Here is a 21,733-nt window from a genome sequence, read left to right as displayed (position 1 = left end):
TCTGCAACAATGCATAAGATTCTAATAAGATTACTGACATTTAGAAATGGGAGGAAAGGAGCTAAAGATGTAGGGAAGGTGTGATACGTAGGGGAAGAACAAAAAGGGAAAAGAAAAAAATGTGAGAGAATGAAAAGATGAAAATAAAGTGTTTGTAGATGGGGAAGGGAGGAGGGGGTGAAGGGAGGGCAGAGGTAAGGGGAAAAAAATGAGAATCAAGACTTGCCATGTAAAGGTACATGATCCCAACAATGAATGTAACTGTACTGTATCCCTAAATGTACCAATAAACTCAATAAAAAAAAAATGTAAGACTCTGTTTAGTCTGTGTACTTTCTTTCTTCAGGTGCCACACCTTCATCTTTGATATTTAGCGTTTTTTTTTTTTTTTTGGTAGTGAAGATTGAACTCAGAACCTTGTGCTTGCAAGGCAGGTGCGGTGCCACTGAGCTAAATCCCTGGCCCAATATTTAGCATTTTTTTACTTTACACTGTTTTTCATTAGGTACCTATTACTTCCCATTTCAATTTCATACTTTATAGTGTCAAAATATTGTAGCCACAAAATCGTATAATCTTGTTCCACTCTATTCTGTATGAAATTTTTGTCATATCTTTTACTTATACCTACATTATAAACTCTATCATATAATGTTTTATTCTGGTTATAAATGTTCAGTGTTCTTTTAAGTAAATTACAATAAGTAAAGAAACAATTATTTAAAATATATACCTGCCTATTAACTAATTTAAGTTTTTTGTTTTGTTTCCTTTCTGTAGAGCCAAACTTTCCATCTGTTTCTTGTATGGTCAAAAGGACATTTTTAAAGAGTTTATTGTAGAAAGTTTGCTGATTATAAATTTTCTCAATTTTTGCTTATCAGAAAGCATCTTTATCTTATTTTTCTCTTGGAAAGATATTTTTAATAGCTATAAACAGACATTACTATTGTTATTTGTTTAGTACTTCAAAAAAATCTTACCGTATTATCTGTGGTCTCCATTGTTTCTTATGAGAAATTAGTGTAATTTATTATCCTTATTTTCATTATGAATAATATGTTTTTCCCTTCTCTGGTTGCTTTCATTTTTCCTTTGTCTTTAGTATCGAGCAGTATGATTATAATTTGTCTTAGTATAGTTCTCTCTGTTTATGCTATTTCAGATTGCCTCAACTTCTTGAGTCTATAAATCAGTTTTTTTGTTCATCAATTCTTTTCATCAGTCTTTTTCCTACATTGATTCATTGTCTTTTTTCAAATAATTTTTACTACCCCAATCCTTCTCTTTTCTCTTTGGAGGATTCCAAGATCAGTGGATATTATCCCACAGAGATCTCCAAAGTTTGGCTTATTTTTCTTCAGTACAACTTCCTTTGCTATTCTTTTTAGGAAATTCTTCACATTGTAAAATTCCTATTCTTTTGAGTAAGCATTCTCTGACAGTTTAGGTTGCTATATGCAATCTGCTTTTATGCCAGCCAGTGATTTCTGATTTCAATTATTTACTGTATAGGTCTATAATTTTCTTGTGGTTTACATTTATCTGCTTATATTTTGTATACATTTATTTTATGAAGCCTATAGTTTTCTTTAGTGACTCCACCTTACTTTACTTGATTCTTTGAACATCTTTATATTAACTGCCCTATAGACTTTGTCTCTTGTAATCAGAAGCCAGACTATCTTCAGCTTATTTTTATTGCTTGGATTCAAACTTTTCTTTTTCTTTCTTCACTTAGTGACCATTGGTTGAACACTGGACATTGTAAATTATTTGTTGTAGCAACTCTAGATTCTGTTATCTATCTCTGAAGAGTACTGATTCTTGTTCTAGCAGGAAATTCAGATACTGATTTACTGTGCTGTCTTGTGCAGGGTTGGTTTTATGTTTTGTCTACACAGAACCATGGATCACATGGGTGCTTCCTAAGCTAGTACAGTTTGTCAGAATTTAATATCAAAACACTGTCTCCTTGGAGGTAATACCTGACTTTGAATTTATAGTTTTGCTAGGGTGACCTAGAATACCTCTAGGATGAAGTCTTCACTCAGAATGAGTTGAGGTCTCTTTGGTGTTGCAAATGTATGCCACATAGTTACAGATCTGCTTTTATGAGCTATCTTCATTTTATCATGGCCCAAACTTCAATGTCCTCAGAACTGATGCTTTCTCACCACTGCTTGACCCCTAATGTCTCTGTGCTGCTTCATTTGCTATCTTATTTTGCAAATATTCTTATTTTAGACAAAGACTTCTAAGTAGCCCCTAAATGGGCCCTGGAACTCCCTGGGCACATCCTCCTCCTACCTAATGCCATTCCTGACCCACAGATCTGAGTCACTTTAGCTGTCCTTCACTACAATCTATGCCACCAAACTCAGCGGGACTGCTGCATTGTACATCATGGTTGGGCAGTAGTCCTGTGGTAGGAAGCCAGAGAAGTTGTGGGGATCTTGTTTCTCTACTCTTGAGGATGAAGCTGCCAGTTCTTTAGTGCCTGAAAACAACTGCTTCATGGCTGTTTGTTGGCTGCAGAGCTCGTTTGGTAGAAGTTACTCGAAAAGAGGTGACAGCAAATTAGTTTCATTATCTTTTAACAAGTATCTCAAAGTTTTATTATATACATACTAAAATGTGAAAAAGGTATAATTGTAGATAAATCACACAAGGCAATTATAGTTACATAAAAGAGCATAATTATTGAAAACATTGACAACATGTACAAAACAATTTAACAAAACTCAGGAGGTTAAGATAAAAAGTAATAGGAAAAAAGTGATTTTACTCTAATTCCTGATTTTCCCTGGCAATAGAATCCAATAGACATTATCTGAAACTAAACATTTAGGATTTAGATTGTATTATTAAACCTAAAAGTTTTATATTATAAAATTGGAAATTGGAAGAACCAGTGAGAGAAAGGAAGGAAAGGTGGAAGTAATATAAGCACAATTCCTAATTTTATATAAAGTAAAATCAGCTGATTGTATATAAATAGGAAAATATAGAAAAAAGTGTAGAACTACATTGTTTAAAGTTAAAATGGTGACTCCCAAGAGAACCAGAAAAAATATTCAATCTATGAAAGTGGCTTTTCTTGTAGTATGAGAGAAGAAAGGCTTTGTTTTAATTTTGAATTTTTACTATGAGTTGAAATTTCACTGATGTAATTTATTTACTGCATTGTTTATTAATAACCAGTAATATGCATTTGCTCTTTTCCTTATTTATTTTGCTATATAGGTACATGTGTGCACATTTTTAATTAAAAGTACTATCAAATATAGCCAGATACTGAGTCCATGTTCAGTTCTCAGCTGAGATGAGGTGAATTCCTTAATTCCAATATCCCATCTGAGCCTGGGCCCTGCACACCTCCCAAAATATATTCTTGGATTTCAGAGTGTGGTCGTGGCGATACAATTCTAGTGGGGTTATCTGAAGAAAACCCCACAAGTCAGCTTTACCCTAGGGTTCCAAACACATTTACTATGTGATGTCAGATGTTTGATTTCGGGAAATCTAAAAAATATTAACTGAATTCATCACATTTCTGCAAAAAGACAGGGACAGACTGCGAACACTTAATTGCATCATCTTAGTGCCTTCTCTTTCTTCTGTCTTGCACGTCACCTGATTCCTTGCTCTTCCTGGAGTCTCTGAAATAATTATAAAAAAGAATGAAGAATCAATTAAAAATGTCTTTTTCTCTGTGTCTGTCCTTGGCAGGGCAACATGGCACTCTACGCTAAAGTGAGGCTTTAGAAAGGCTGTGCAGCTTTAGAGGCTCAATTAAATGTTCCAGGAAGTTTATTCTCTGGCAATGCACTTAGCAGCTACTCCTTTAAGATGGCATCAACCTTTATGATTGGAAACTTGGGTTAGAACTATAGGTTGTCACTGAAATAAAATAGGAGCTTCCTTGACTTTATTGGGGAGTTTTTTAGGGTTTGCCATTCGTTTCACCTTGACATTTATGCTAAAATTTAGAAAGCTTGATCTTTTCTACTCTAGTTCCTTTTCCACTAAATGGGGAAAACCATAAAATCCCTGCAATCATCGTGGAGAGGGAAAAAAGGCAGCTTCAGAGCTGCTTCAAAGTAGCTCATTGCAGGGGAATTGCGATTTTGGGCAATGGCAAAACCCTTTTGGGATAGATAGAAGTAACAGTGGAGAACCCAACTTTCATAGTTTTGATGATAAAATTAAAATGAAAATTATTCTGTACACATTTCAAACCAACACATATCTACATTGGCCTTTATGCTAGTAAAGAAGAGGTATAAAAACTACATAGATTTCTCTGGGAGGAAATAATTGTGCACATAGTCATAGATCCACCTCTACTTTGTTCTTTGAGGAGTGAGCTGATTTGACCCTGACTGTCTATCAGTGTGCTATTACTTGATTCTAGTTATGCCCGGAGCTATGGGATAAAGGAGCCCTGGGTCATTTATATGCATCTCATCACTGGTAGGATTCTGACTAGGAAAACAAGGTTCACTAAGGTAGAAGAAGCTGCCATACCACTTTCAGAAGAATGGAGGTGAAAATGGGCTCTTGGGGCGTTCTCTTTAAAGGACCTTATTACAAACCAAAAGTCCATGATCAAATGATCAAATGAGCTTGATGGATGGCAGCTTCTTTCCTGTTGTGGCCAGAGTTCAGGGAAAATCTTTCAGCTCAATTTGAAGATAAAAGGATATAGAATTCAAGATAAAAATAATTCTAAACCATGAAATACAAAAATATATGCATGGTAAAGTTACTTTTAGCTTCTTTCTAGATGTTCTAATTGTAGAACTCTTGGTTGCATTGGTTTAAATGCTCTCTCCACCTCTGTTTCCTTGTTGTCATTTTCTCTCTGTATGTCTCTCACTGCCTGCCATCTCTGTCTCTGCCTTCCTCTCTCTCTCTCTCTCTCTCTCTCTCTCTCTCTCTCTCTCTTTCTCCATGTTTGTCTGAGTTTGGGGTAAGCCAGCAGCAACTGTGGGTTAATGTCAATAAATTCAAGGCAGAAATGGTAAGGTGAATCAGACATTTCCCAGAAACGATGCCTATCTGGAGACTGATAAGCACAGGAGGCACAGAGAGGATATTCTGCAGGTGAGAGTCTGGACTGTGGCCTCCTTGCCTCACTGTTTGCCTCCTGTGGACGGGGTCTGTATCACAAGAGGATCAGGAAATGAAGTATAATCTATTGCAGTGTTCTCAGAAGGAAGCTTGCAGAATGTCCACTTCAAGGTACTGATAGATAAAGAAAGACATTTGAAAATAAGAATCAGAACTGAACAGGAAATGCCAAAAGGTTAGGACCAAAGTATGCTTTTAATTAGAGAAACAGTATTCCCCAGAAAAATTTTAAGGCTTTAATAAATCTGTGTTTTAAAATTCGAAGTCTTCTACTTGTAGAATTGCTTTAATACTAACTTATACTGTAAAAGTAACACATAAACATAACTTAACAGTCAACCTGAAGTTTAAAAAAAAAACTATATGTGTCTTGATATCTGTAGTTTCTCTTTACTAATTTAATCACTATTCAATTTTGTTTCTTCTGTGAACTCTCAAACATTTTATTTTCTTACACACAGACTTTTTCTCACCCCTTTTGACCTTCTTGGAGAAACGAAAGTGTGTGAATGAACTGTAATATCATTTGAAACCTGAATTTTTAGTGTAATACCATAGCAGTAAAGTCTTTGTGTTCTACTTCATACAGATTCTCCTCCACAGAATGGCCTTAGAGACGACAGAGTACACATTGGCTACCATGCATTCAACGTGCTGGCTTTTGCTAGCTTTTGGCCCTTTAAAACAGTGTTACTATGCTGTGTACAGCTGTCAACTTCAGCGGTAGAATAAAATCTTCAAAGTGGAACTAATGGGTTAATTTCATTTGAGAATAATAATCCTATTTTTATAATCCTTTTAATCGCATCAGTCTTGCCCATTTGAGGGTGCCTAGGTAACAGTTCTTTTCTAAGTACTGCTTCAATTTGTATCTCTTTAATTATATATTAAGTGAAAAGTCTTACGTTTTATTCACTGTGTGTATTTACTTTTCTAATTGTAGCCTATGTTCACTTTCTAACAGATTTTTTTTCTAGTGATCCATGGGGCCCTTTCTGCCTACATAATAGAAGTTTCTATTAACTGAATATCTTTACCTCAAATTGTTTTTTCCTTCGATTTTATTTCTGATAAATTTCAAATTCTGTAGCACAAAGTAAGTGATTAAGTTGATAGAACTTTTATGCTTCTAGAGTTTGAGTTTTATAAAAAGAAAGACTTGCCTGTTTCAAGATATTAAAAATGAAGATCTTGTTAAAGTATTTCTGATAGTTTTATATTCATATTTTTACATTTAAATGTTTGATTTATCTGGAAATAATTTTGGTGAATAAAGAGAGGTAGGAATTCAAAATGTCTGCTTTTGATCTTTTCCTTATGGATTTGAAATGCCACCTTTATCACAGTTAAAATTCCCAGATGTATTTTGTTTATAGTTGGCCTTTGAAAAATCTCCCATTTCAGTGCTCCTCATTGGGCCTGACTTTAACTACTTGATTTTTTGCAATTTTCAAATGCATATTAACATCTGTTAAAGCTAGTGTGTGTTACTATATTTATTGAGATTATCTGTGGCTTTTATTAAACTTTGATTTTTTTCTCTATAAATTTTAGAGTAGCTTATCTTTCCAGAGTAAACCTCATTGGTGTTTGGAATGGAATTGTGAAGCACTTATACATGAAGTCAGAGAGAACTGACATCTTTATGATGAGTCTTTCTAGCTAATCACAAAATGTATGTTTAAATATTTTTAAGATTTCTCTTACGTCTCTCAATAGATGTTTATTTTTATTTGTTGTTGTTAAATTTCTTGGTGATACTTAAAGAGTATTATTTCCCTCATTGTTTCCCTTATTATTTCCTAAACGGTTATTTTTCATATACAGGAAAGTTGTTAATTTTACATGTCATAGTTTTCCTAGCCATTGTCGTACATTTTCTTATTGTTTGTATTGATTTTTTTAGTTGCAGTTTCACATACACAAGCATTATTGGCGATAAACAGTAACTTTTTGTTCCACTCTGATTTTGTTTTTAACTGTCTGTCTAGAACACTGGTATTTTCAGAACAAGATGATATGAATCCATTGTTTTGCTTTTAGTGGCAAGAACTAAAGATTAAGAACTACAGTGACAGAGTGCATGGGACATTGTCTGTCCCAGAGGCAGGGCGTAGTGGAAAAGTTAATGCCACCCTTCACTGTCAGTAGACCCAAGGAACATCTCCAGAACATGTTTGGACTGAGCACGGACTACCTGGCTGCTGTGTTCTGCATGCCAGCACCCCACAGTGAACAGGACTGACTTGTTACCCTGTCAACCATAAGGCAGAAACCTCCATGCAATCTCGCAGTGGCCCAGAGAGGATGACATTACCTGTATTTCTACTTTAATAAAGAAACGGGACAATCCTAGCATTTTACAAATGTTTAATAAAAAAATGCAAAAGGCAAGTGTTTTTATAAAGCCACTAACAAGATGGCAGGGTAAAATCAATGCTATGTATAAATTTTGATGTAGGAATTGGATGGACTGTGCGAAAGTTTTTAGTTGGTTAAAATTTTGTATTTTTGCATCTTTCAAGGCTGTGGGATTTATTGAATTGTATTTTCTTCTCTTAGTGAGATGATTATATATATATATATATATATATATATATATGATTTTTCTTCTGTAATTTGTTATTGAGGCACATAACCTGAACAGATTTGTTAAGAATAAATCATGCTTGTAATTCTGAGATAAATCCTACTCTGGAAGACATATTTTGGATATATTACAATACTCGCTTGCCTCTATTATACTTGGAATTTAAAAATCTATGCTAATAAACACATGATTCAATTTTTCTCATTTCCAGTGTTTTTTTCTAATTTGGGCTTTAAAGTTATTTTAAAACCATAAATGAGTTGAAGAGCTTCTTTTCTCCTTCTATTCTCTAGAAAAGTTTGTAAAAATACAAATTGCCTATTCCAAAAAACTGAATGAACGATGGAAACAAAACTCTAAAACTGGATCTTTTAAAAATTCTCTATTTATTTAGTGTAGTATATTTAAGAAAAATCTGTGGCTATTGATTAACAATTTCATGATTATTGGGGAATCATCCAATGATATGATATGGAAATGATTTAAGGTAGGATATTATTTGTTTATTTATTTTTCCTCATTATTGGTACACTTTAGGTATACAGTACAATTACATTCATTATTGGGATCTTGTACCTTTACATGACAGGTCTTGGTTCTCATTTTTTCCCCTTCTCCCTGCCCTCCTGGTAGGAAATAATTTAAAAACAGAAAGAAGAGTGAAATAAATTTGATAAACATGACTGCATTTAAATGAAATATTTCCGCTTGACAAAAGATTTTATAAAAAAATGTAAAAGGTGAGGCATAGTTTGATAGAATATATTTACAGCTGTCACGGGTTGAACTGTGTTTGCTCCAAGAAAGATATGTTGAAGCCCTAGCCTCTAGAACTTTTCACCTGGACATACGTGGAGATAGTGCAGGTGCAAAGGTAGTTAGTTATGGTTGGAGCACAGTGGGTGTCTAACCCAATAGGACTGGTGTCTTTACAAAGAGAGGGAGATATGGAGGCACTCACAAACCCAACAGGAGAAAGCTACGTGAGACGAAGAGATTGCAATGCTGCTACCAGAAGCCAAGGAACACCTGAGCTACCGGAAACTGGAAAAGGCAGGAAGTTTGTTCCCCCAGAGAATGCAGAGGCCATGGCCCTGCCAATGCTTTGGCTTCCAGAACGTAGAATTGTGGACATAAGTTTCTGTTGTTTTCTGTTGTTACAGAAGCTTTAGCAACCTCGTGTAGCAAAATATATAATTTCCAAAGCTCTGTGTCCAGAATATTTTAAGAAACATAACAAGTCCATAAAAAAGACAAACTATCCAATATAAATATGGGCAAAGTATATAAATTGGAATCTAGTCAATGCATACACCCTTCTAGTAATAAGTTACTATTACAAACTATACCCCATGAAACAGGGAAAAGTAATAATGATGATGATGATGATGATGATGATGATTTATATTGTAATAGCTCAATTATATTATTTATGCATTAATAAATTATATTATTAACAAGTTAATAATAATTTTCATTCACATGTTTGAGTATCTGTATTATAGCCTCGATTTTATTCTGCTGGAGTCTGCAGGTAATCATGCTGGCAGCAATGAGCTAGGCATTTGGAGATGTTGTCTTTGGCCCTGGGCTGCTCTCTTTGTGCCAGGTCAAGTTGCAGCCTGGCTCGGTCAATGTAGATGTTTCACCCCAAGGTGCAAGGGTCCTGTCCTCCTCCCAGGCCAGGTGGTGTCTGGAGGTCGCCAAGCCCCATGTCTCCATGCTTTCTGCTCTGCATTTGGTGCAGTGCACCAGCCAGAGAGCATAACCCAAGTTCAGCCTTCCCTGTCACCAGAGACCAGGGGGCGTCAGTCTTATGTACAGGAATAGAAAGTGTTCATACATTTTTAGTCAGGGTTCCTTTGCTGTATGGGAGACTGCCAAGACGACCTCATTCTGCTTCCCAGGTCTCTGCCCTGTAATCTCCATGAAGTCAGGAACACCTCTCCAAAGACACGCCCTGCCTGGATGGCTGTCCCGGCAATCGTGGCTGCCAGACATGAACAAAATTGGAACTGAAGCCAATTTCCTTCTGATTTGCTCATTCCTCTATACTCTGGGGTTCTCTATGCCTTTCTCCCAGGGATTGAATTAATCTGCCAAATGGCCACTGGTCAAGGTGAGGGGCAAGCCCACCTCCCAGAGGCTTCCCTTTGCACTCCTCGGGCAGCCATCGGCGTGTAGAGCCAGCTGGAATAGAGGTGAAGATCCGGGAAAAAAAGACTGTTTCTATTTAGAGATGTGCACCTGATACCCAGCGGACCCTGTGGGAGGTTCACGGATGCATGTGTATCTTATGTTCACAAAACACTCCCTCTTCTCTTCTGTATGAGATGAGCTCGGCCTCTCCTAAGTGCACAATTTCATGATTAAGTGTGCAAAGTCTAGTGGGGCAAGGTTGTAGCCTGCACTCCTCCAGTCTTGGTCTAGGTAATTTCCCACTTCTTCTGTGCATTCTAAATTCTCTTTGAAGCTTCTAATGGGCCAATGTTCAAAGGGTGTTTTTTCGATAATTTATGTCTAGCTTTCAGGGCAAAGCGACAAGACTGGAATCAAGATGCTTGCTCACAGTTCATTGAGACATTTTCTCCTGGTAGAGTGGTCCCTGATGTGGAATCAACATCTCAGGTGGGGAGACCCTTCCCTCATTCCTCCTCTGCCAGAGGACCCTCTGCAATACAGGAGTAGGAGAAGCACAAAAAGCCACTTTTTCATTTGTTTTGCACCCTTTGGCTCTTAGTGGTAATTTTTCCCCAAGAAGAAAACTTTCCTCAAAAATTTAAGCTCTGCCACTATGGATAATCTTCCCTTTGATTTTTATCAATTAAATGCACACCTCATATGTAGATTTTTACCTCAGGCGACCCTTTTGATTCTTCTAGTCAACTGCAAATTTAACAAAATGTCACGTGCCCATTCCTTCTTGGTAATTGTCTGGTTTATGCATTCCTTCCTGTTCCCTTCAGGTCCTTGCTGGTGAGATTTCTTCTCTCCTGGGTTTCAAGGAGGTGAGAATTAAACTGCATTCGGTGTTGAACTGTTGGTTAAGACAATGTCCTCGGGGCTGTGGGGTTTGTTAAATGTCTTCCGGATCCTTCTCTGTGTTTGGCCAGGCACAGGTAAGTCTCCTCCCTGATCTGTCCTGTTGGGAGACTTGTGTTGGGGTTGGATGTGAGCTGCTTGACACAGGTCACACGAGTACAGCTGCTTCTTTCTTCTCTAAGCAATGGGCTGAGATGCCAGCTCAGCCCCTTTTCCTAACTGTATGTCTAAGATTAGGAATGAGACTCCTTTCAGTGTGAATTACGGGAGGCGGACAGCTCTGGGACCAGGGCCAGCTGAGAGCTTCTTCCCCATACCACTTGTGAACTCTTGTCTCTCACAGGGCAATGCAAACTTATCCTCAGCTGTCTATGAAAGAGGCAAAAGCCCTGGGGATTCATTTTTATCTTCTTTATCATCTTTTCATTCCACCATCATGCCTGTGGTCTGCATATAAGACTCAGCATCTCACCCACCCTCCCTGAGCTAGGGGAAGGATGAGTTGATTCCGCTGGTGCGGTGGCTGACTCTACCTATTTTGCCCACAATTCTATCTCCTATCCTCATTTCTGATGGGACTTCTCCACCTTCCAAGTCTGTAGTGGCCTGCAGTGGATTGGCTTGGAGTGGATTTGCTATGTTCTACTCCCCTTTGAATATTTCTTGGGAAGCCTCAGAAATGGTTAGGACTGGAATAAAGTTTCCACTGCAGGCATCTCCTGCTGAGAGGCACTGTTCTGAGAGCTTCTCATGCATCACACTTGATGTTTTTCATCTTTACCTCACAAACAAGGAAAGTGAATCACAGAAGGTAAGTGACTTGCTGGTGGTGTGTGCCCATGAACAACTGCATGATGAGGCCTTGAACCTAGCATTGTTCCAGTGTCCTAGCTGTACCATATGCTTTGCAGACTGAGCAATGAACATGAAATGAAGTCTGTGGAGGTCCTCGAGTCAGATCCCGGGGCACACCTGGTGCTGTGAGTCCAACTGGCTGTTAGGTCCTGCAGAATCTCACCAAGTCAGGCCTGTAGGTTTGAGTCCAATTGTAGTCAATGAGTCCCTTGTTTCCTTCTGCCTTTATTCTTTTCTCCTTGTCTCTGCTTCTTCCCTGACATCTACGTCTTCTAGCTGCCATACAAAGTGACCCACATTTCCCTCTGTTGAGTGCAGCCTAGAGAGAAGATGAACAGAGAAAAGTCCTCTAGGTTGCTCATGATGCTATGGTTTGGGTTAGTATTTCCCAAGGCCTATGTACTAAAGGCTTGGTTCCTGGTCCATGGCACTATTTGAAGGTGTGGGATCTTGTGTCAGCTAATCCCTGACGATTTCTGTGAGGACAGAAACATCATCAATGAGTTCCTCATAACTGCTGAGCTGTGGGGTGGTAGAACCCAGTTGGAGAAAGTCGATCATGGAGTCAGGACCTTGGGGACTGCATCTGATCTCTGGCTCCTTCCTCTCAGGCTCTTGCCCTGACCTCTGCTTTCTGGATGCCACGAACTGAGCAGATTTCTCTACTGGAGCCTGGTGGGAGGAAGTTAGATCATTGGAGGGTACCCTTGAAGGGACTCTTGGGACCCCAACCCCTCTTCCTCTCTGTCTGGGCTTCCAAGTCCCCCTTAGGTAAGCAGCTTCTTCTGTCATACAGCCTCTGTCATAATCAGCTGTCTTGTCACAGGCCCAAAAGTAACAGGGCCAACTGTCCATGGATTGAATTCTGCAAAACAGTGAGCCCAAATATACCTTTCCTCTTTATAAATTATTTATCTTGGGTGTTTTGTTACAGTGAGAAAAAGCTAACAATACAGCTTATGAGTTTCCTCTGCATAGGGACTTATAAGGTTACTGTCCCCATTCTTGTGGACAGAACTCATTTTGCATCCATTTCCTGCCCGTAGCCTAGAGCTCTTGCAATGTCATGTCTGAACCCTTCATGTATATGGCATGAGAAGGGCAGATGTTTTCTCAGTGCCAGGTTCACATGAATCCCAGAAGAGGCTAATTCTTGGGCCGAGGAGGCAGGTTCTCCCAACACATACTCTCTCCTTTTCCTCAAAGGGGACTTGCCAGTGGTCATGCTTCTTTGTATGTGGCTTTGTATGTCCCTGACCAGGTAGCAACAAACTATGGACAAATTACAGCCAAAATTTTCAGGGAGCCCATAAAAGAAATGGGGATTGTGTGTGATAAGCTCTTATACAGTACGACAGCACCTATATATATGTACAAGTGCTTAGGCACATGTGTGCACATGGGTACTCACACAAACACACATCTGTACACCCCACGACTTCTCAGCTTCCAGTCCTGTCACTCATCTTTTCCTACCCCAAACTGAAAGCTACCTTTGAGGAGGATCAGGGGTTCTTTCCAGATGACTTCAAATATAAACACAAGTCTAGGAGAAGTGAATTGGATTTACACGACTCTATACATCTAGGAGTTTGGACACTTCTTTGTAAAGCATGAGTATACAAATTTTGGCTTACCAGAGCCATACTGAATAGAGAGAATTGTCTTGCGCCACCTATAAAATATACAATATAGTCATTGTATATAAATAACAAATTCTTATTTTTTTACAGTTTGACTCATTGCCCTTCCTCATACAGAGTTCTGTTGTTACCATGCTCAAGCACTGTGCATTCAAAATGAAAAATATTGCTAAAAAAGAATGATGACGTTAAAAGTTTATGTATCTGTGGGGCTAAATTACTAGCTGTCCATGTTCATGGGGTGGGCATGCCTGTTGCCTGACTTAGAGGATTAAACACAGTTGGTTTTAGCTGCAAGTGTTTGGCTATAGCCATGGAGACCCAGGCATTTGCTCACTGCATGTAATTCTCATTCTGCCATGATCCTAATCTGGACCTCACTTCACAAATGCACAGTTGGAGGCCCAGACAGGGAAAAGAGGTTTACCTGGAAGGCAAAGAGGAGAAAGTTGCCAGGGGAGTCTAGGCTTGCCCTGCCCACAGTGCAACCAGTAGTACGCACCAAGAGGCCTGTTGCTGGTGCTATTCTCTTCCTTCCTCCCCTGCCTGCACTACGGCACCTCCTTCTGCTGCATTCCCTGGATCAATTTGTACTCCAGTTACAGAAAATCAGTCTATGCTGTTTTAACATGGAAACGAGATTTCCCTATTACTGCTGAAAGTGTAATAAAATAATGCTTCGTGCTGACAGCCTCTGTGTGGACCATTTGGAAAACATCAAAGGAGGAATGCTAAGTGTTCATTCCTGATGGCTGGTATGCAGAGCACGCCCCAGGGTACTCAGTCTTACCTTTTGCAAATCCTACCTGCAGCATTGCCAAAGCTGATGAAGAAGAATGACAGTGGTGAGGAACAAGTTTCAACCAGGACCCGTGTGATACTCTGAGCAAATGGCCAATCTGGGAAGGTCTCAGCTCTCGTCCTGTATATGGATCATGCAGGCTCCCTTCTGAGGCTCCCATCCCCTTGAGGTGTCCAGATGCGTTGCAGACATACCTCTCCTGTTCTGAGAGGGACTATATTGACTTCCTTCCATTCATTTGTGTCCTGTCCTTTCCTATGGGTTGTGCATTGTCCTCTTAATCTGGACTTCCCATGCAGGGTACAAAAAAACCCAAGAACTGATACAGAAACCATCCTATGCAATAGATCTTGGATTGGGCAGACAAATCCAGGCTGGTGGTTGACTTTTAAAAGGAACATTAGGATGATAGAAATTTTATTTGCATTCATTAAGAAAGTAACATTTAAAGCCTTTTCCTATTACAATGTCTTCGAGAGTTATATCTAACTTATCTTCGAGCAAGTGTAGTGTTTCTGTTTTAATATTTAGATTTTAATCCACTTTGATTTTAGTTTAGTGTATGGTGAAAGATATGGGTCAAGTTTTAATCTTTGGCAGGTTAAAATCCAATGCCATTTATTAAAGAGGCTGTCTTTCCTAAAGTGAGGATAGTTGGCTCCTTTGTCAAAGATGAGGTGGCTGATTATGTCTGGAGTTTTGTCTTCATCTTCTAATCTATACCACTTATCCTTGGGTCTGTTTCTTTGCCAGAACCATGCTGTTTCTATTACAGTGGCTTTGTAGTATAGTTTCAAATTAGGGATTCTGATACCCTCTGTCATGTCTTTGTTGCCTAGAATTGCTTTTGCTATTGTGGATCTCTTCTGGTTCCAAATGAATTTTTAGATTGTTTTCTCTAGTTCTGTGAAATATATTGTTAGGATTTCAATTGAGATTGTGTTGAATCTATTCAGCAATTTTGGAAGTATAACTATTTTCACTATATTGGTTCTTCCTACCCAGGAACAGGGGATATCTTTCCATTTTTTATATCTAAAACCTCAATAGCACAGGAACTAGCACAAAGAATCAATAACTATGATCTTATTCTATTTAAAAGATTCTGCACTGCAAGAGAAACCACCAATAGAGCTAAGAGACAACCTACAAGGTAGGAAACATTTTTATCAGCTGTTCCTCAGACAAAGGTCTAGTATCTGGAATATATAAAGAACTTTAAAAAACCAGACCCCCCCAAATATAAAGCCCCAATTTAAAAAATGGCCATCTGAAATGAATAGACATTTCTCAGACAAACAAGTAAAAGCAGCAAATAAACTTATGAAAAAATGTTCAACATCACTGATCATTGGAGAGATGTAGATGAAAACAACACTGAAATTCAACCTCACCCCTTAAAGAATGGCTGCTATCCTGGAATCAACCAATAACAAATGCTGGCAGGGCTGGGGAGAGAAAGAAACCTTCTCCATTATTGGTGGGAGTGCAGACTGATGCAACCATTCTGGAAATCAATATGGAGATACCTCAAATGGCTAGGATTAGAAGTCCCATTTGACCTAGCTATTCCTCTGTTGGGCATCTACCCAAAAGAATTAAAAGAATCATACCACAGCAATATATGTGCACCCATGTTTATAGAGGCAAAGTTTCTAATAGCTAAAGCTTGGAAATAACCCAAGTGTCCATCAACTGGAGACTGCATAAAGAAAAAGTGTGTTTGTTGTGTGTGTGTGTATTTTAATAAAATGGAGTACTACGAGCCATAAAGAATGAGAAACTAGAGACATTTATAGCTAAATGGATGATATTGAGGCCATACTCTTAAATGAAATGAATAGGACATGTGTAAATATGGAATAGTTTCTCTGGTGTGAGAAACTGAAAGTATAAATAAGGATCCAAAAGTGTAATAGATAGATAATGTGAAATAGGAAGAAAAGCTGCAAAGGGGAAGGGGAAGTGGAAGGGACAGGGGAAGGAAAAGAGGGGAATAGAATTAATATAAGAAAAGGAAAAAATGGAAACAAAATTTTTGTAAATAGAGAGGGGTGGAGGGATAGAGGGGAGGGCAGGGGTAAGGGGAAAAATAAGAACCAAGATACATCATGTAAAGGTACAAGTTCCCAATGATGAATATAACAGTATTGTATACCTAAAATGTACCAGTAAACTTAACAGGAAAAAAAGAGAAAGAAACAATTAGAAAATATTACTCATGTCAATGGGCATGAGTCAGGTAAGTGGCTCAAAGATATAAAGAGAAAGACAATACGATATAGAAGCAGGTGTCACTGCAGGTTCTTGGAGGAAGTCTCTAAGAGGAAGATAACGGACATGCACAGGGTACTACCAAGGCTCTGCATTTGGCGAGTTGTTGGAAACTTCTGCTAGAGCTGGCCTGGCTGGCTGAGCAGATCCCAGCCCATGGGCACCACTGGCATGTTTTGACACCAAAAGGATCCAGATACCACGAGCTCTAACAGGTCACCATTCTTTCTGCCCTCTTGAAAGGGGCTGGCTTTTCTTTGAAAATTTAGACAGTCAGCCCTTGGACAGTGTACTCAGCCTGAGCTGAGAAGTGTTTCCTATGCAGGGAGTCCTTTTAGAGAAGCCTAAGAGATTGGAGTTGCTGCTGGAGCCCAGAGAGCCCAGCCTAGACCTGAACATCTGGACACTTCTGGGGCCTCCTTCCTCTTTGCGTGCTGTTGTTTCCCACCTGGAAAGCAGGTGAGTTAGGTGTGTGCACTGCAGTGGGCTGCGGAGCCCTATTCCTAATGGCAAAGTCAGCTGGCTGAGTGAGAGACAGCTCCTGCAGGGGCCTTGCCCATCTGGGATTATTGCTGCTGGCCAGTAAGTACAGAGCTGGAGTCTGTCTCTGTCTCTCCCTGCCTTCCCTGCCCCCATCTCTCTCTCAACTTTGAGCTGGCAGGGCCAAGTCACACCTAGGGCTGGGTGGCAGTGTTTTTACAGCTGGGCCTTGGTGTCTCACATAGCTTCCTTTCCTGTACAGGTCTTGTATTAGTGCATCTCAGACTTTTCTCCAGCACAGAAAGAAAGTTCCTGAGGGTAACAGAGGTCCTGGAACTTTCTTTTACCTTTTACAGACTTCCAACAGGGTGATAACCAGACTGACCAATCAGGGGAAACTGTCCCTATCTTGGTTTCGGGGCAACTCCAACCAGATTACACCCCTGTCTGGTCACCAGATCATACTCCAGAGCTGTCCACTTCAGACTTCATCCTGGGCTTCTGGGCAGTTCTGCTTTATTTCAGGACTCATGGTGAACATGTGGTTCAGAGTAGGGCAGGGAAACACTGCATGATGCTCCTGTGGCTGCTATAAAAATGATCATTAACACTAGCTAGGCGTGGTGGTGCACACCTGTAATCCCAGCACTCTGGGAGGCTGAGGCAGGAGGATTATAAATTTGGGCCCTGCCTGGCAATTTAGTGACTTAGTTAGACCCTGTCTCAAAATTAAAAAAAAAAAAATGTTTTAAAGGGCTAGGGATATAGCTCCATGAGCAGCTCCTAGGTTCAATATTCATTACCACACACACACACACACACACTCACACACACGCACAAGACTACAAAAGTGGTGGCTTTAAACAGCGCAAAGTATTATATTATGGTTCTGGAGGACAGAAATTGGAGACTGTTCTGACTGGTTTAAATTCAGTGTGTCAGCAGGACCATGTTCCCTCCACAGAATTCAGGGAGGAATCCTTTCCCTTCCTTATCCTGCTTCTTCTGGAAGCTGCTTACACTCTGACTCTGGCCCTCCAATTTCTCTTCTATAAGGATCCTTGTGATGGTGACCTTGGACCTATCTGGATTATCCAGAATAACCCTCTATCTCAATATACTGAACTTAATCTCCCCTGAAATCTTTCTTTGGCTGTGAAAAGTATCATATTTTAAGGACCCAATGTCATACCTTCGGGGAGCTATTATTCGGCCTGCCGAAAAGACACAGAAAATATGAAGGCAAGCTAGGTTTGGTGGTGTGCCCTTGTAATCCTAGCTACTCAGGAGGCTTATGCAGGAGGATTGGAAGTTTGAGGTCAGTCTACCTCAAAAAAGGGGGAGCCTTAGAATAGAGCTCCCTTGAGTTCAATACTCAGTACTGGCAAAAGGAAAAAAAAAAAGAAATAGAAGGAAAGATGATGGTAAAATTCAAAGGATGGAAGCAAAGAACATTCAACAAGGCAAAGCAATTATCTTCCTCGAGCATCCAATGGCTGCAAGACTGAACAGGATGTCAGCATGCGAGGCTGTTCCTATTGGCCTTCCCTTTACCCACCTGCCTTCTGCCTCTCTGGTTTGTAAATTCCCTTTGTTTCTCATTTGGAATTTTAAATTCTCAGACACACACACACACACACACACACACACACACACACACAGAAGAGCATGCTATTTCTTTCTTCTTCTTTGCTTTTCCCATTTCTTTGTAATTTGGCATTTATTGAAGCTGATGGAGTGAACTGGATAAGAACACCCCAGAGTAACTGATGTGCCACTTAAAATATTGAACATCCATTTAGGAAAAAATGCACTGAACATTCAGTCCCATCACAGCCCACGTGGTTCTGCCCCCGCACTCTGGGGTCTCAGCCAGAGAGCAAACTTCCCCAACTCCGGCCTTGCAGAGCTGGGCCCGTTTCTCCACTGGAGAGATGATAAGTCCCAGAGAACAAGGTCATTAAGCAAAGTTAGTAACAACAAGAGCAAAAGGAGAGTGACAGCAACCATGGGTCCCAGGGAGAGGAGGCCTCTTAGAGAGCAGCCTGTGGGCCTATCCTGGATCCCAGACGCCCATAGTGAGGCCCTGAGTGAATCCAGGGTTGGGCTGCCTCCAATGACAGGAATTTCTATAACTGTGGCTGCATATTTTTCCATTAAGATTCAATGGCACTTGAAGAGTGCTATATAACTTTGAGATACAGAGAATGTTGTATAAGTATTTTGTTTTTAAACCCAGGATACAGCATTTCAAGAAAAAACTGAAGCCAGCTTCCTGATTACAGATGTAGTTAGTTTTTTTTTTCTGAGATTGTGGTTTGCATCTTTACGTTTTGATACTTAGAATAAAACCAGTAACAGTTACTTTATGAAATGGCTGACCAATGTGCCACTTGGGGAACTGGTGGCGTCAGGATTTGGGGATTGACCTGGAGTTTATTGCCAGTGCCTTGGATGCTCAGATATTTCTAAATCCTTGGGAGCCCAGCTTTTGACTTGAATTTCATAGTGCATGAAAACAGGTTTCTGATGAAGAATCTGATATTTCCTCCATTGGCCAGGCTGGAAGCATTTCAAAGGCAGAGTTTTAGCTGCTGGTGAATTGCTCACATTTCCAGCTATAATGTACAAATGCAGATCCTCGCCAGTGAGTCAGACCAGCAAGAACAGGAAGATGTGGTCAGGATGAGGTGGAGGCAGGGGCACATTGTGGGTGGAAATCAAGCCATGGCTCTCATTTCATGGGAATGAGTTTTCCTGTTTCTGCAGCAAAGGATAGGCAGGCAGGTTGGTGATTGAGTCTCAGGAGCTGGCGAGGTGGTATGGGACTGGTACCCTGGAAGACAGCAGGGCCAAGGAAACAGGCAGCTGGCTTCTGCGGATTGCACTGCAGAACTCAGGAGAATTGGCTTCACTGTACTGGGTGGAAGACCTTGGACCTCTCTGTTAAAGAGCTCAGAACTCAGGTCCCAGACCCCCTGTCTGAAGCCCTTGTAAGATCCTCAGGTTATTAGAGACTTTATACCTTCAGGTTCAGTCTGACTCAGTAATTTCTCACTTTGTTGCCTGCTATGTGGCTATATCCACTATAATCAGGTTGTCTTAGCAGATTTTCATCAAAATGAAAAAGATATTAACGCACTGACTTATCTCGAAACTTAGCATTGACAATTTTCATCTTAGATTCATGTAATGAGTCCAGCAATTAAATTCTCCAGGGAGTAAGGAGTGACCAGTGGAAAGTTCCCAAAGCTGGAAACTGATCCTGTCAATTCTGTCTCGATACCACTTGAATCATGGAGAAAGTTCCCCTTGAGAATCATCTGGTGATCTTCTGAGTCATTTTTGGTTCTGATTTCCAGAGCTTACCTGGAACTCTACCTCTGTGTGTAGTGTCCACATTTAAACAATGTTTTCTACTTTGTGGTGGTCTGCACTGAGTATGCTGTCCTGATCATTTTAATGCAGTGTTTTAGAGTGGTCAGCCGACAACACGTCACTCTTCTGCTTCAGCCTCTCTTTCTTTCAATTCTCTGCTTCCCTGACCGTTTCCATCAGTCTCATGGTCTAGTTCTCAACCCTGGCTGCACAGCCAACTTGTTCAGACAGATCGTGTCAGTATCCTGCTCTGGGGCTTATGTCTGACACGTAATAACCTCTCTTTAATGGTCCTCTGACGATGCTCATGGGCAGCCTCTGCTCTTTATCTCTCTTTTGTTTTTCACATCTCTTAAAACTGAGTTAAGCAAATCAAAACTCGAAAATACACACACCTTTTAATTAGCTCGATCCATTTGTGACAAAGCAGACAGTTGTCCCAGTTATGATTTCCCTGTCATGCAGCATGGACTGGATGCTTTTCCTTCCATTCTTGGGTGCACATCCTTGGCTAGAAGAATCATACACAGAGCATATCCAACTGATCCTTGAGTAGATTTAGCAATATCTCCAAGAGTTTTGTTTAGAATTTTTTAAAAAATACAAGACTGTATGATCTTTATCCCACTTGAGTGTGTGAATATTTCCCCAGTGATCAGAAAAAATCCATTTGCAAATGTTAGTAGGAGCAGCTGAAGGGTTTTTTTCAGACACCATCTACCAATCCATCCATTTTCTATGTTGTTGGTTTCATTGTCACTCTTCATACTCTGCAACCCAGGGAGAAAGGTGAACTGCAAACCACATGAACTGAGAATGAGCACGGAGTGGAGAGGACTTCGGCCTGGCAGAATGAAGCCACACAGTGATACTGCGGGCTCCCATCTCCTACTCATCCCAACTGCTTCAGGTGCTGGCCTGCCCTACCCATCTGCCAGGATCTTAGCCAATGACCTCACTTCACCAAAGTTAGCTCCTTCATCTCTAGCATGGAACAAATACAAGTGGCCTTTTTAGGTGAGGATGAAATACTATGACATATAAAAAATACTGGCACAATGATCAGTCCTTAACATGCAAATGCTTCCTGTCTTCCACCCCTCTGTTAATGCTAGTGACCTGGATTTGTTCACTGCTTCTCGGACTTTGCCAAACTGGTCATGTCTGTCCACAGAGATAATAACTACCCAGCTCTCTCTATCCTCAGCTTTTCCCCATCCACCCTTCATTGCACTAAGTGCACTGGTCCAAATATGCCCAACAAACACAGGCAGGTATTAAAATAACATCAGAGGTAAAGAGGTTGTGGCTATGTGGGGGTCATTCTCTGCGGGCATGGTGCTCATTGCTCCCCAAAACAATGGCTCTATCAATGGTCTGGGAATTCAGTGTATTTGTTTTGCATGGCTGCGTAATAAATGACCACAAACTTAGTGACTTTAAAAAAGGAGATTTCTTGGCTAGGTGTGGTAGCGCACATCTGTAATCTCAGCACTCAGGAGGCTGAGGCAGGAGGATCCCTGTGAGTTCGAG

This window comes from Fukomys damarensis, unplaced genomic scaffold (assembly GCF_012274545.1).
Source record: "Fukomys damarensis isolate Sample0158 unplaced genomic scaffold, DMR_v1.0_HiC HiC_scaffold_8, whole genome shotgun sequence".
Classification (NCBI taxonomy): domain Eukaryota; kingdom Metazoa; phylum Chordata; class Mammalia; order Rodentia; family Bathyergidae; genus Fukomys; species Fukomys damarensis.
The sequence above is the reverse complement of the archived record's forward strand: the minus strand, read 5'-3'. Positions refer to the sequence as shown.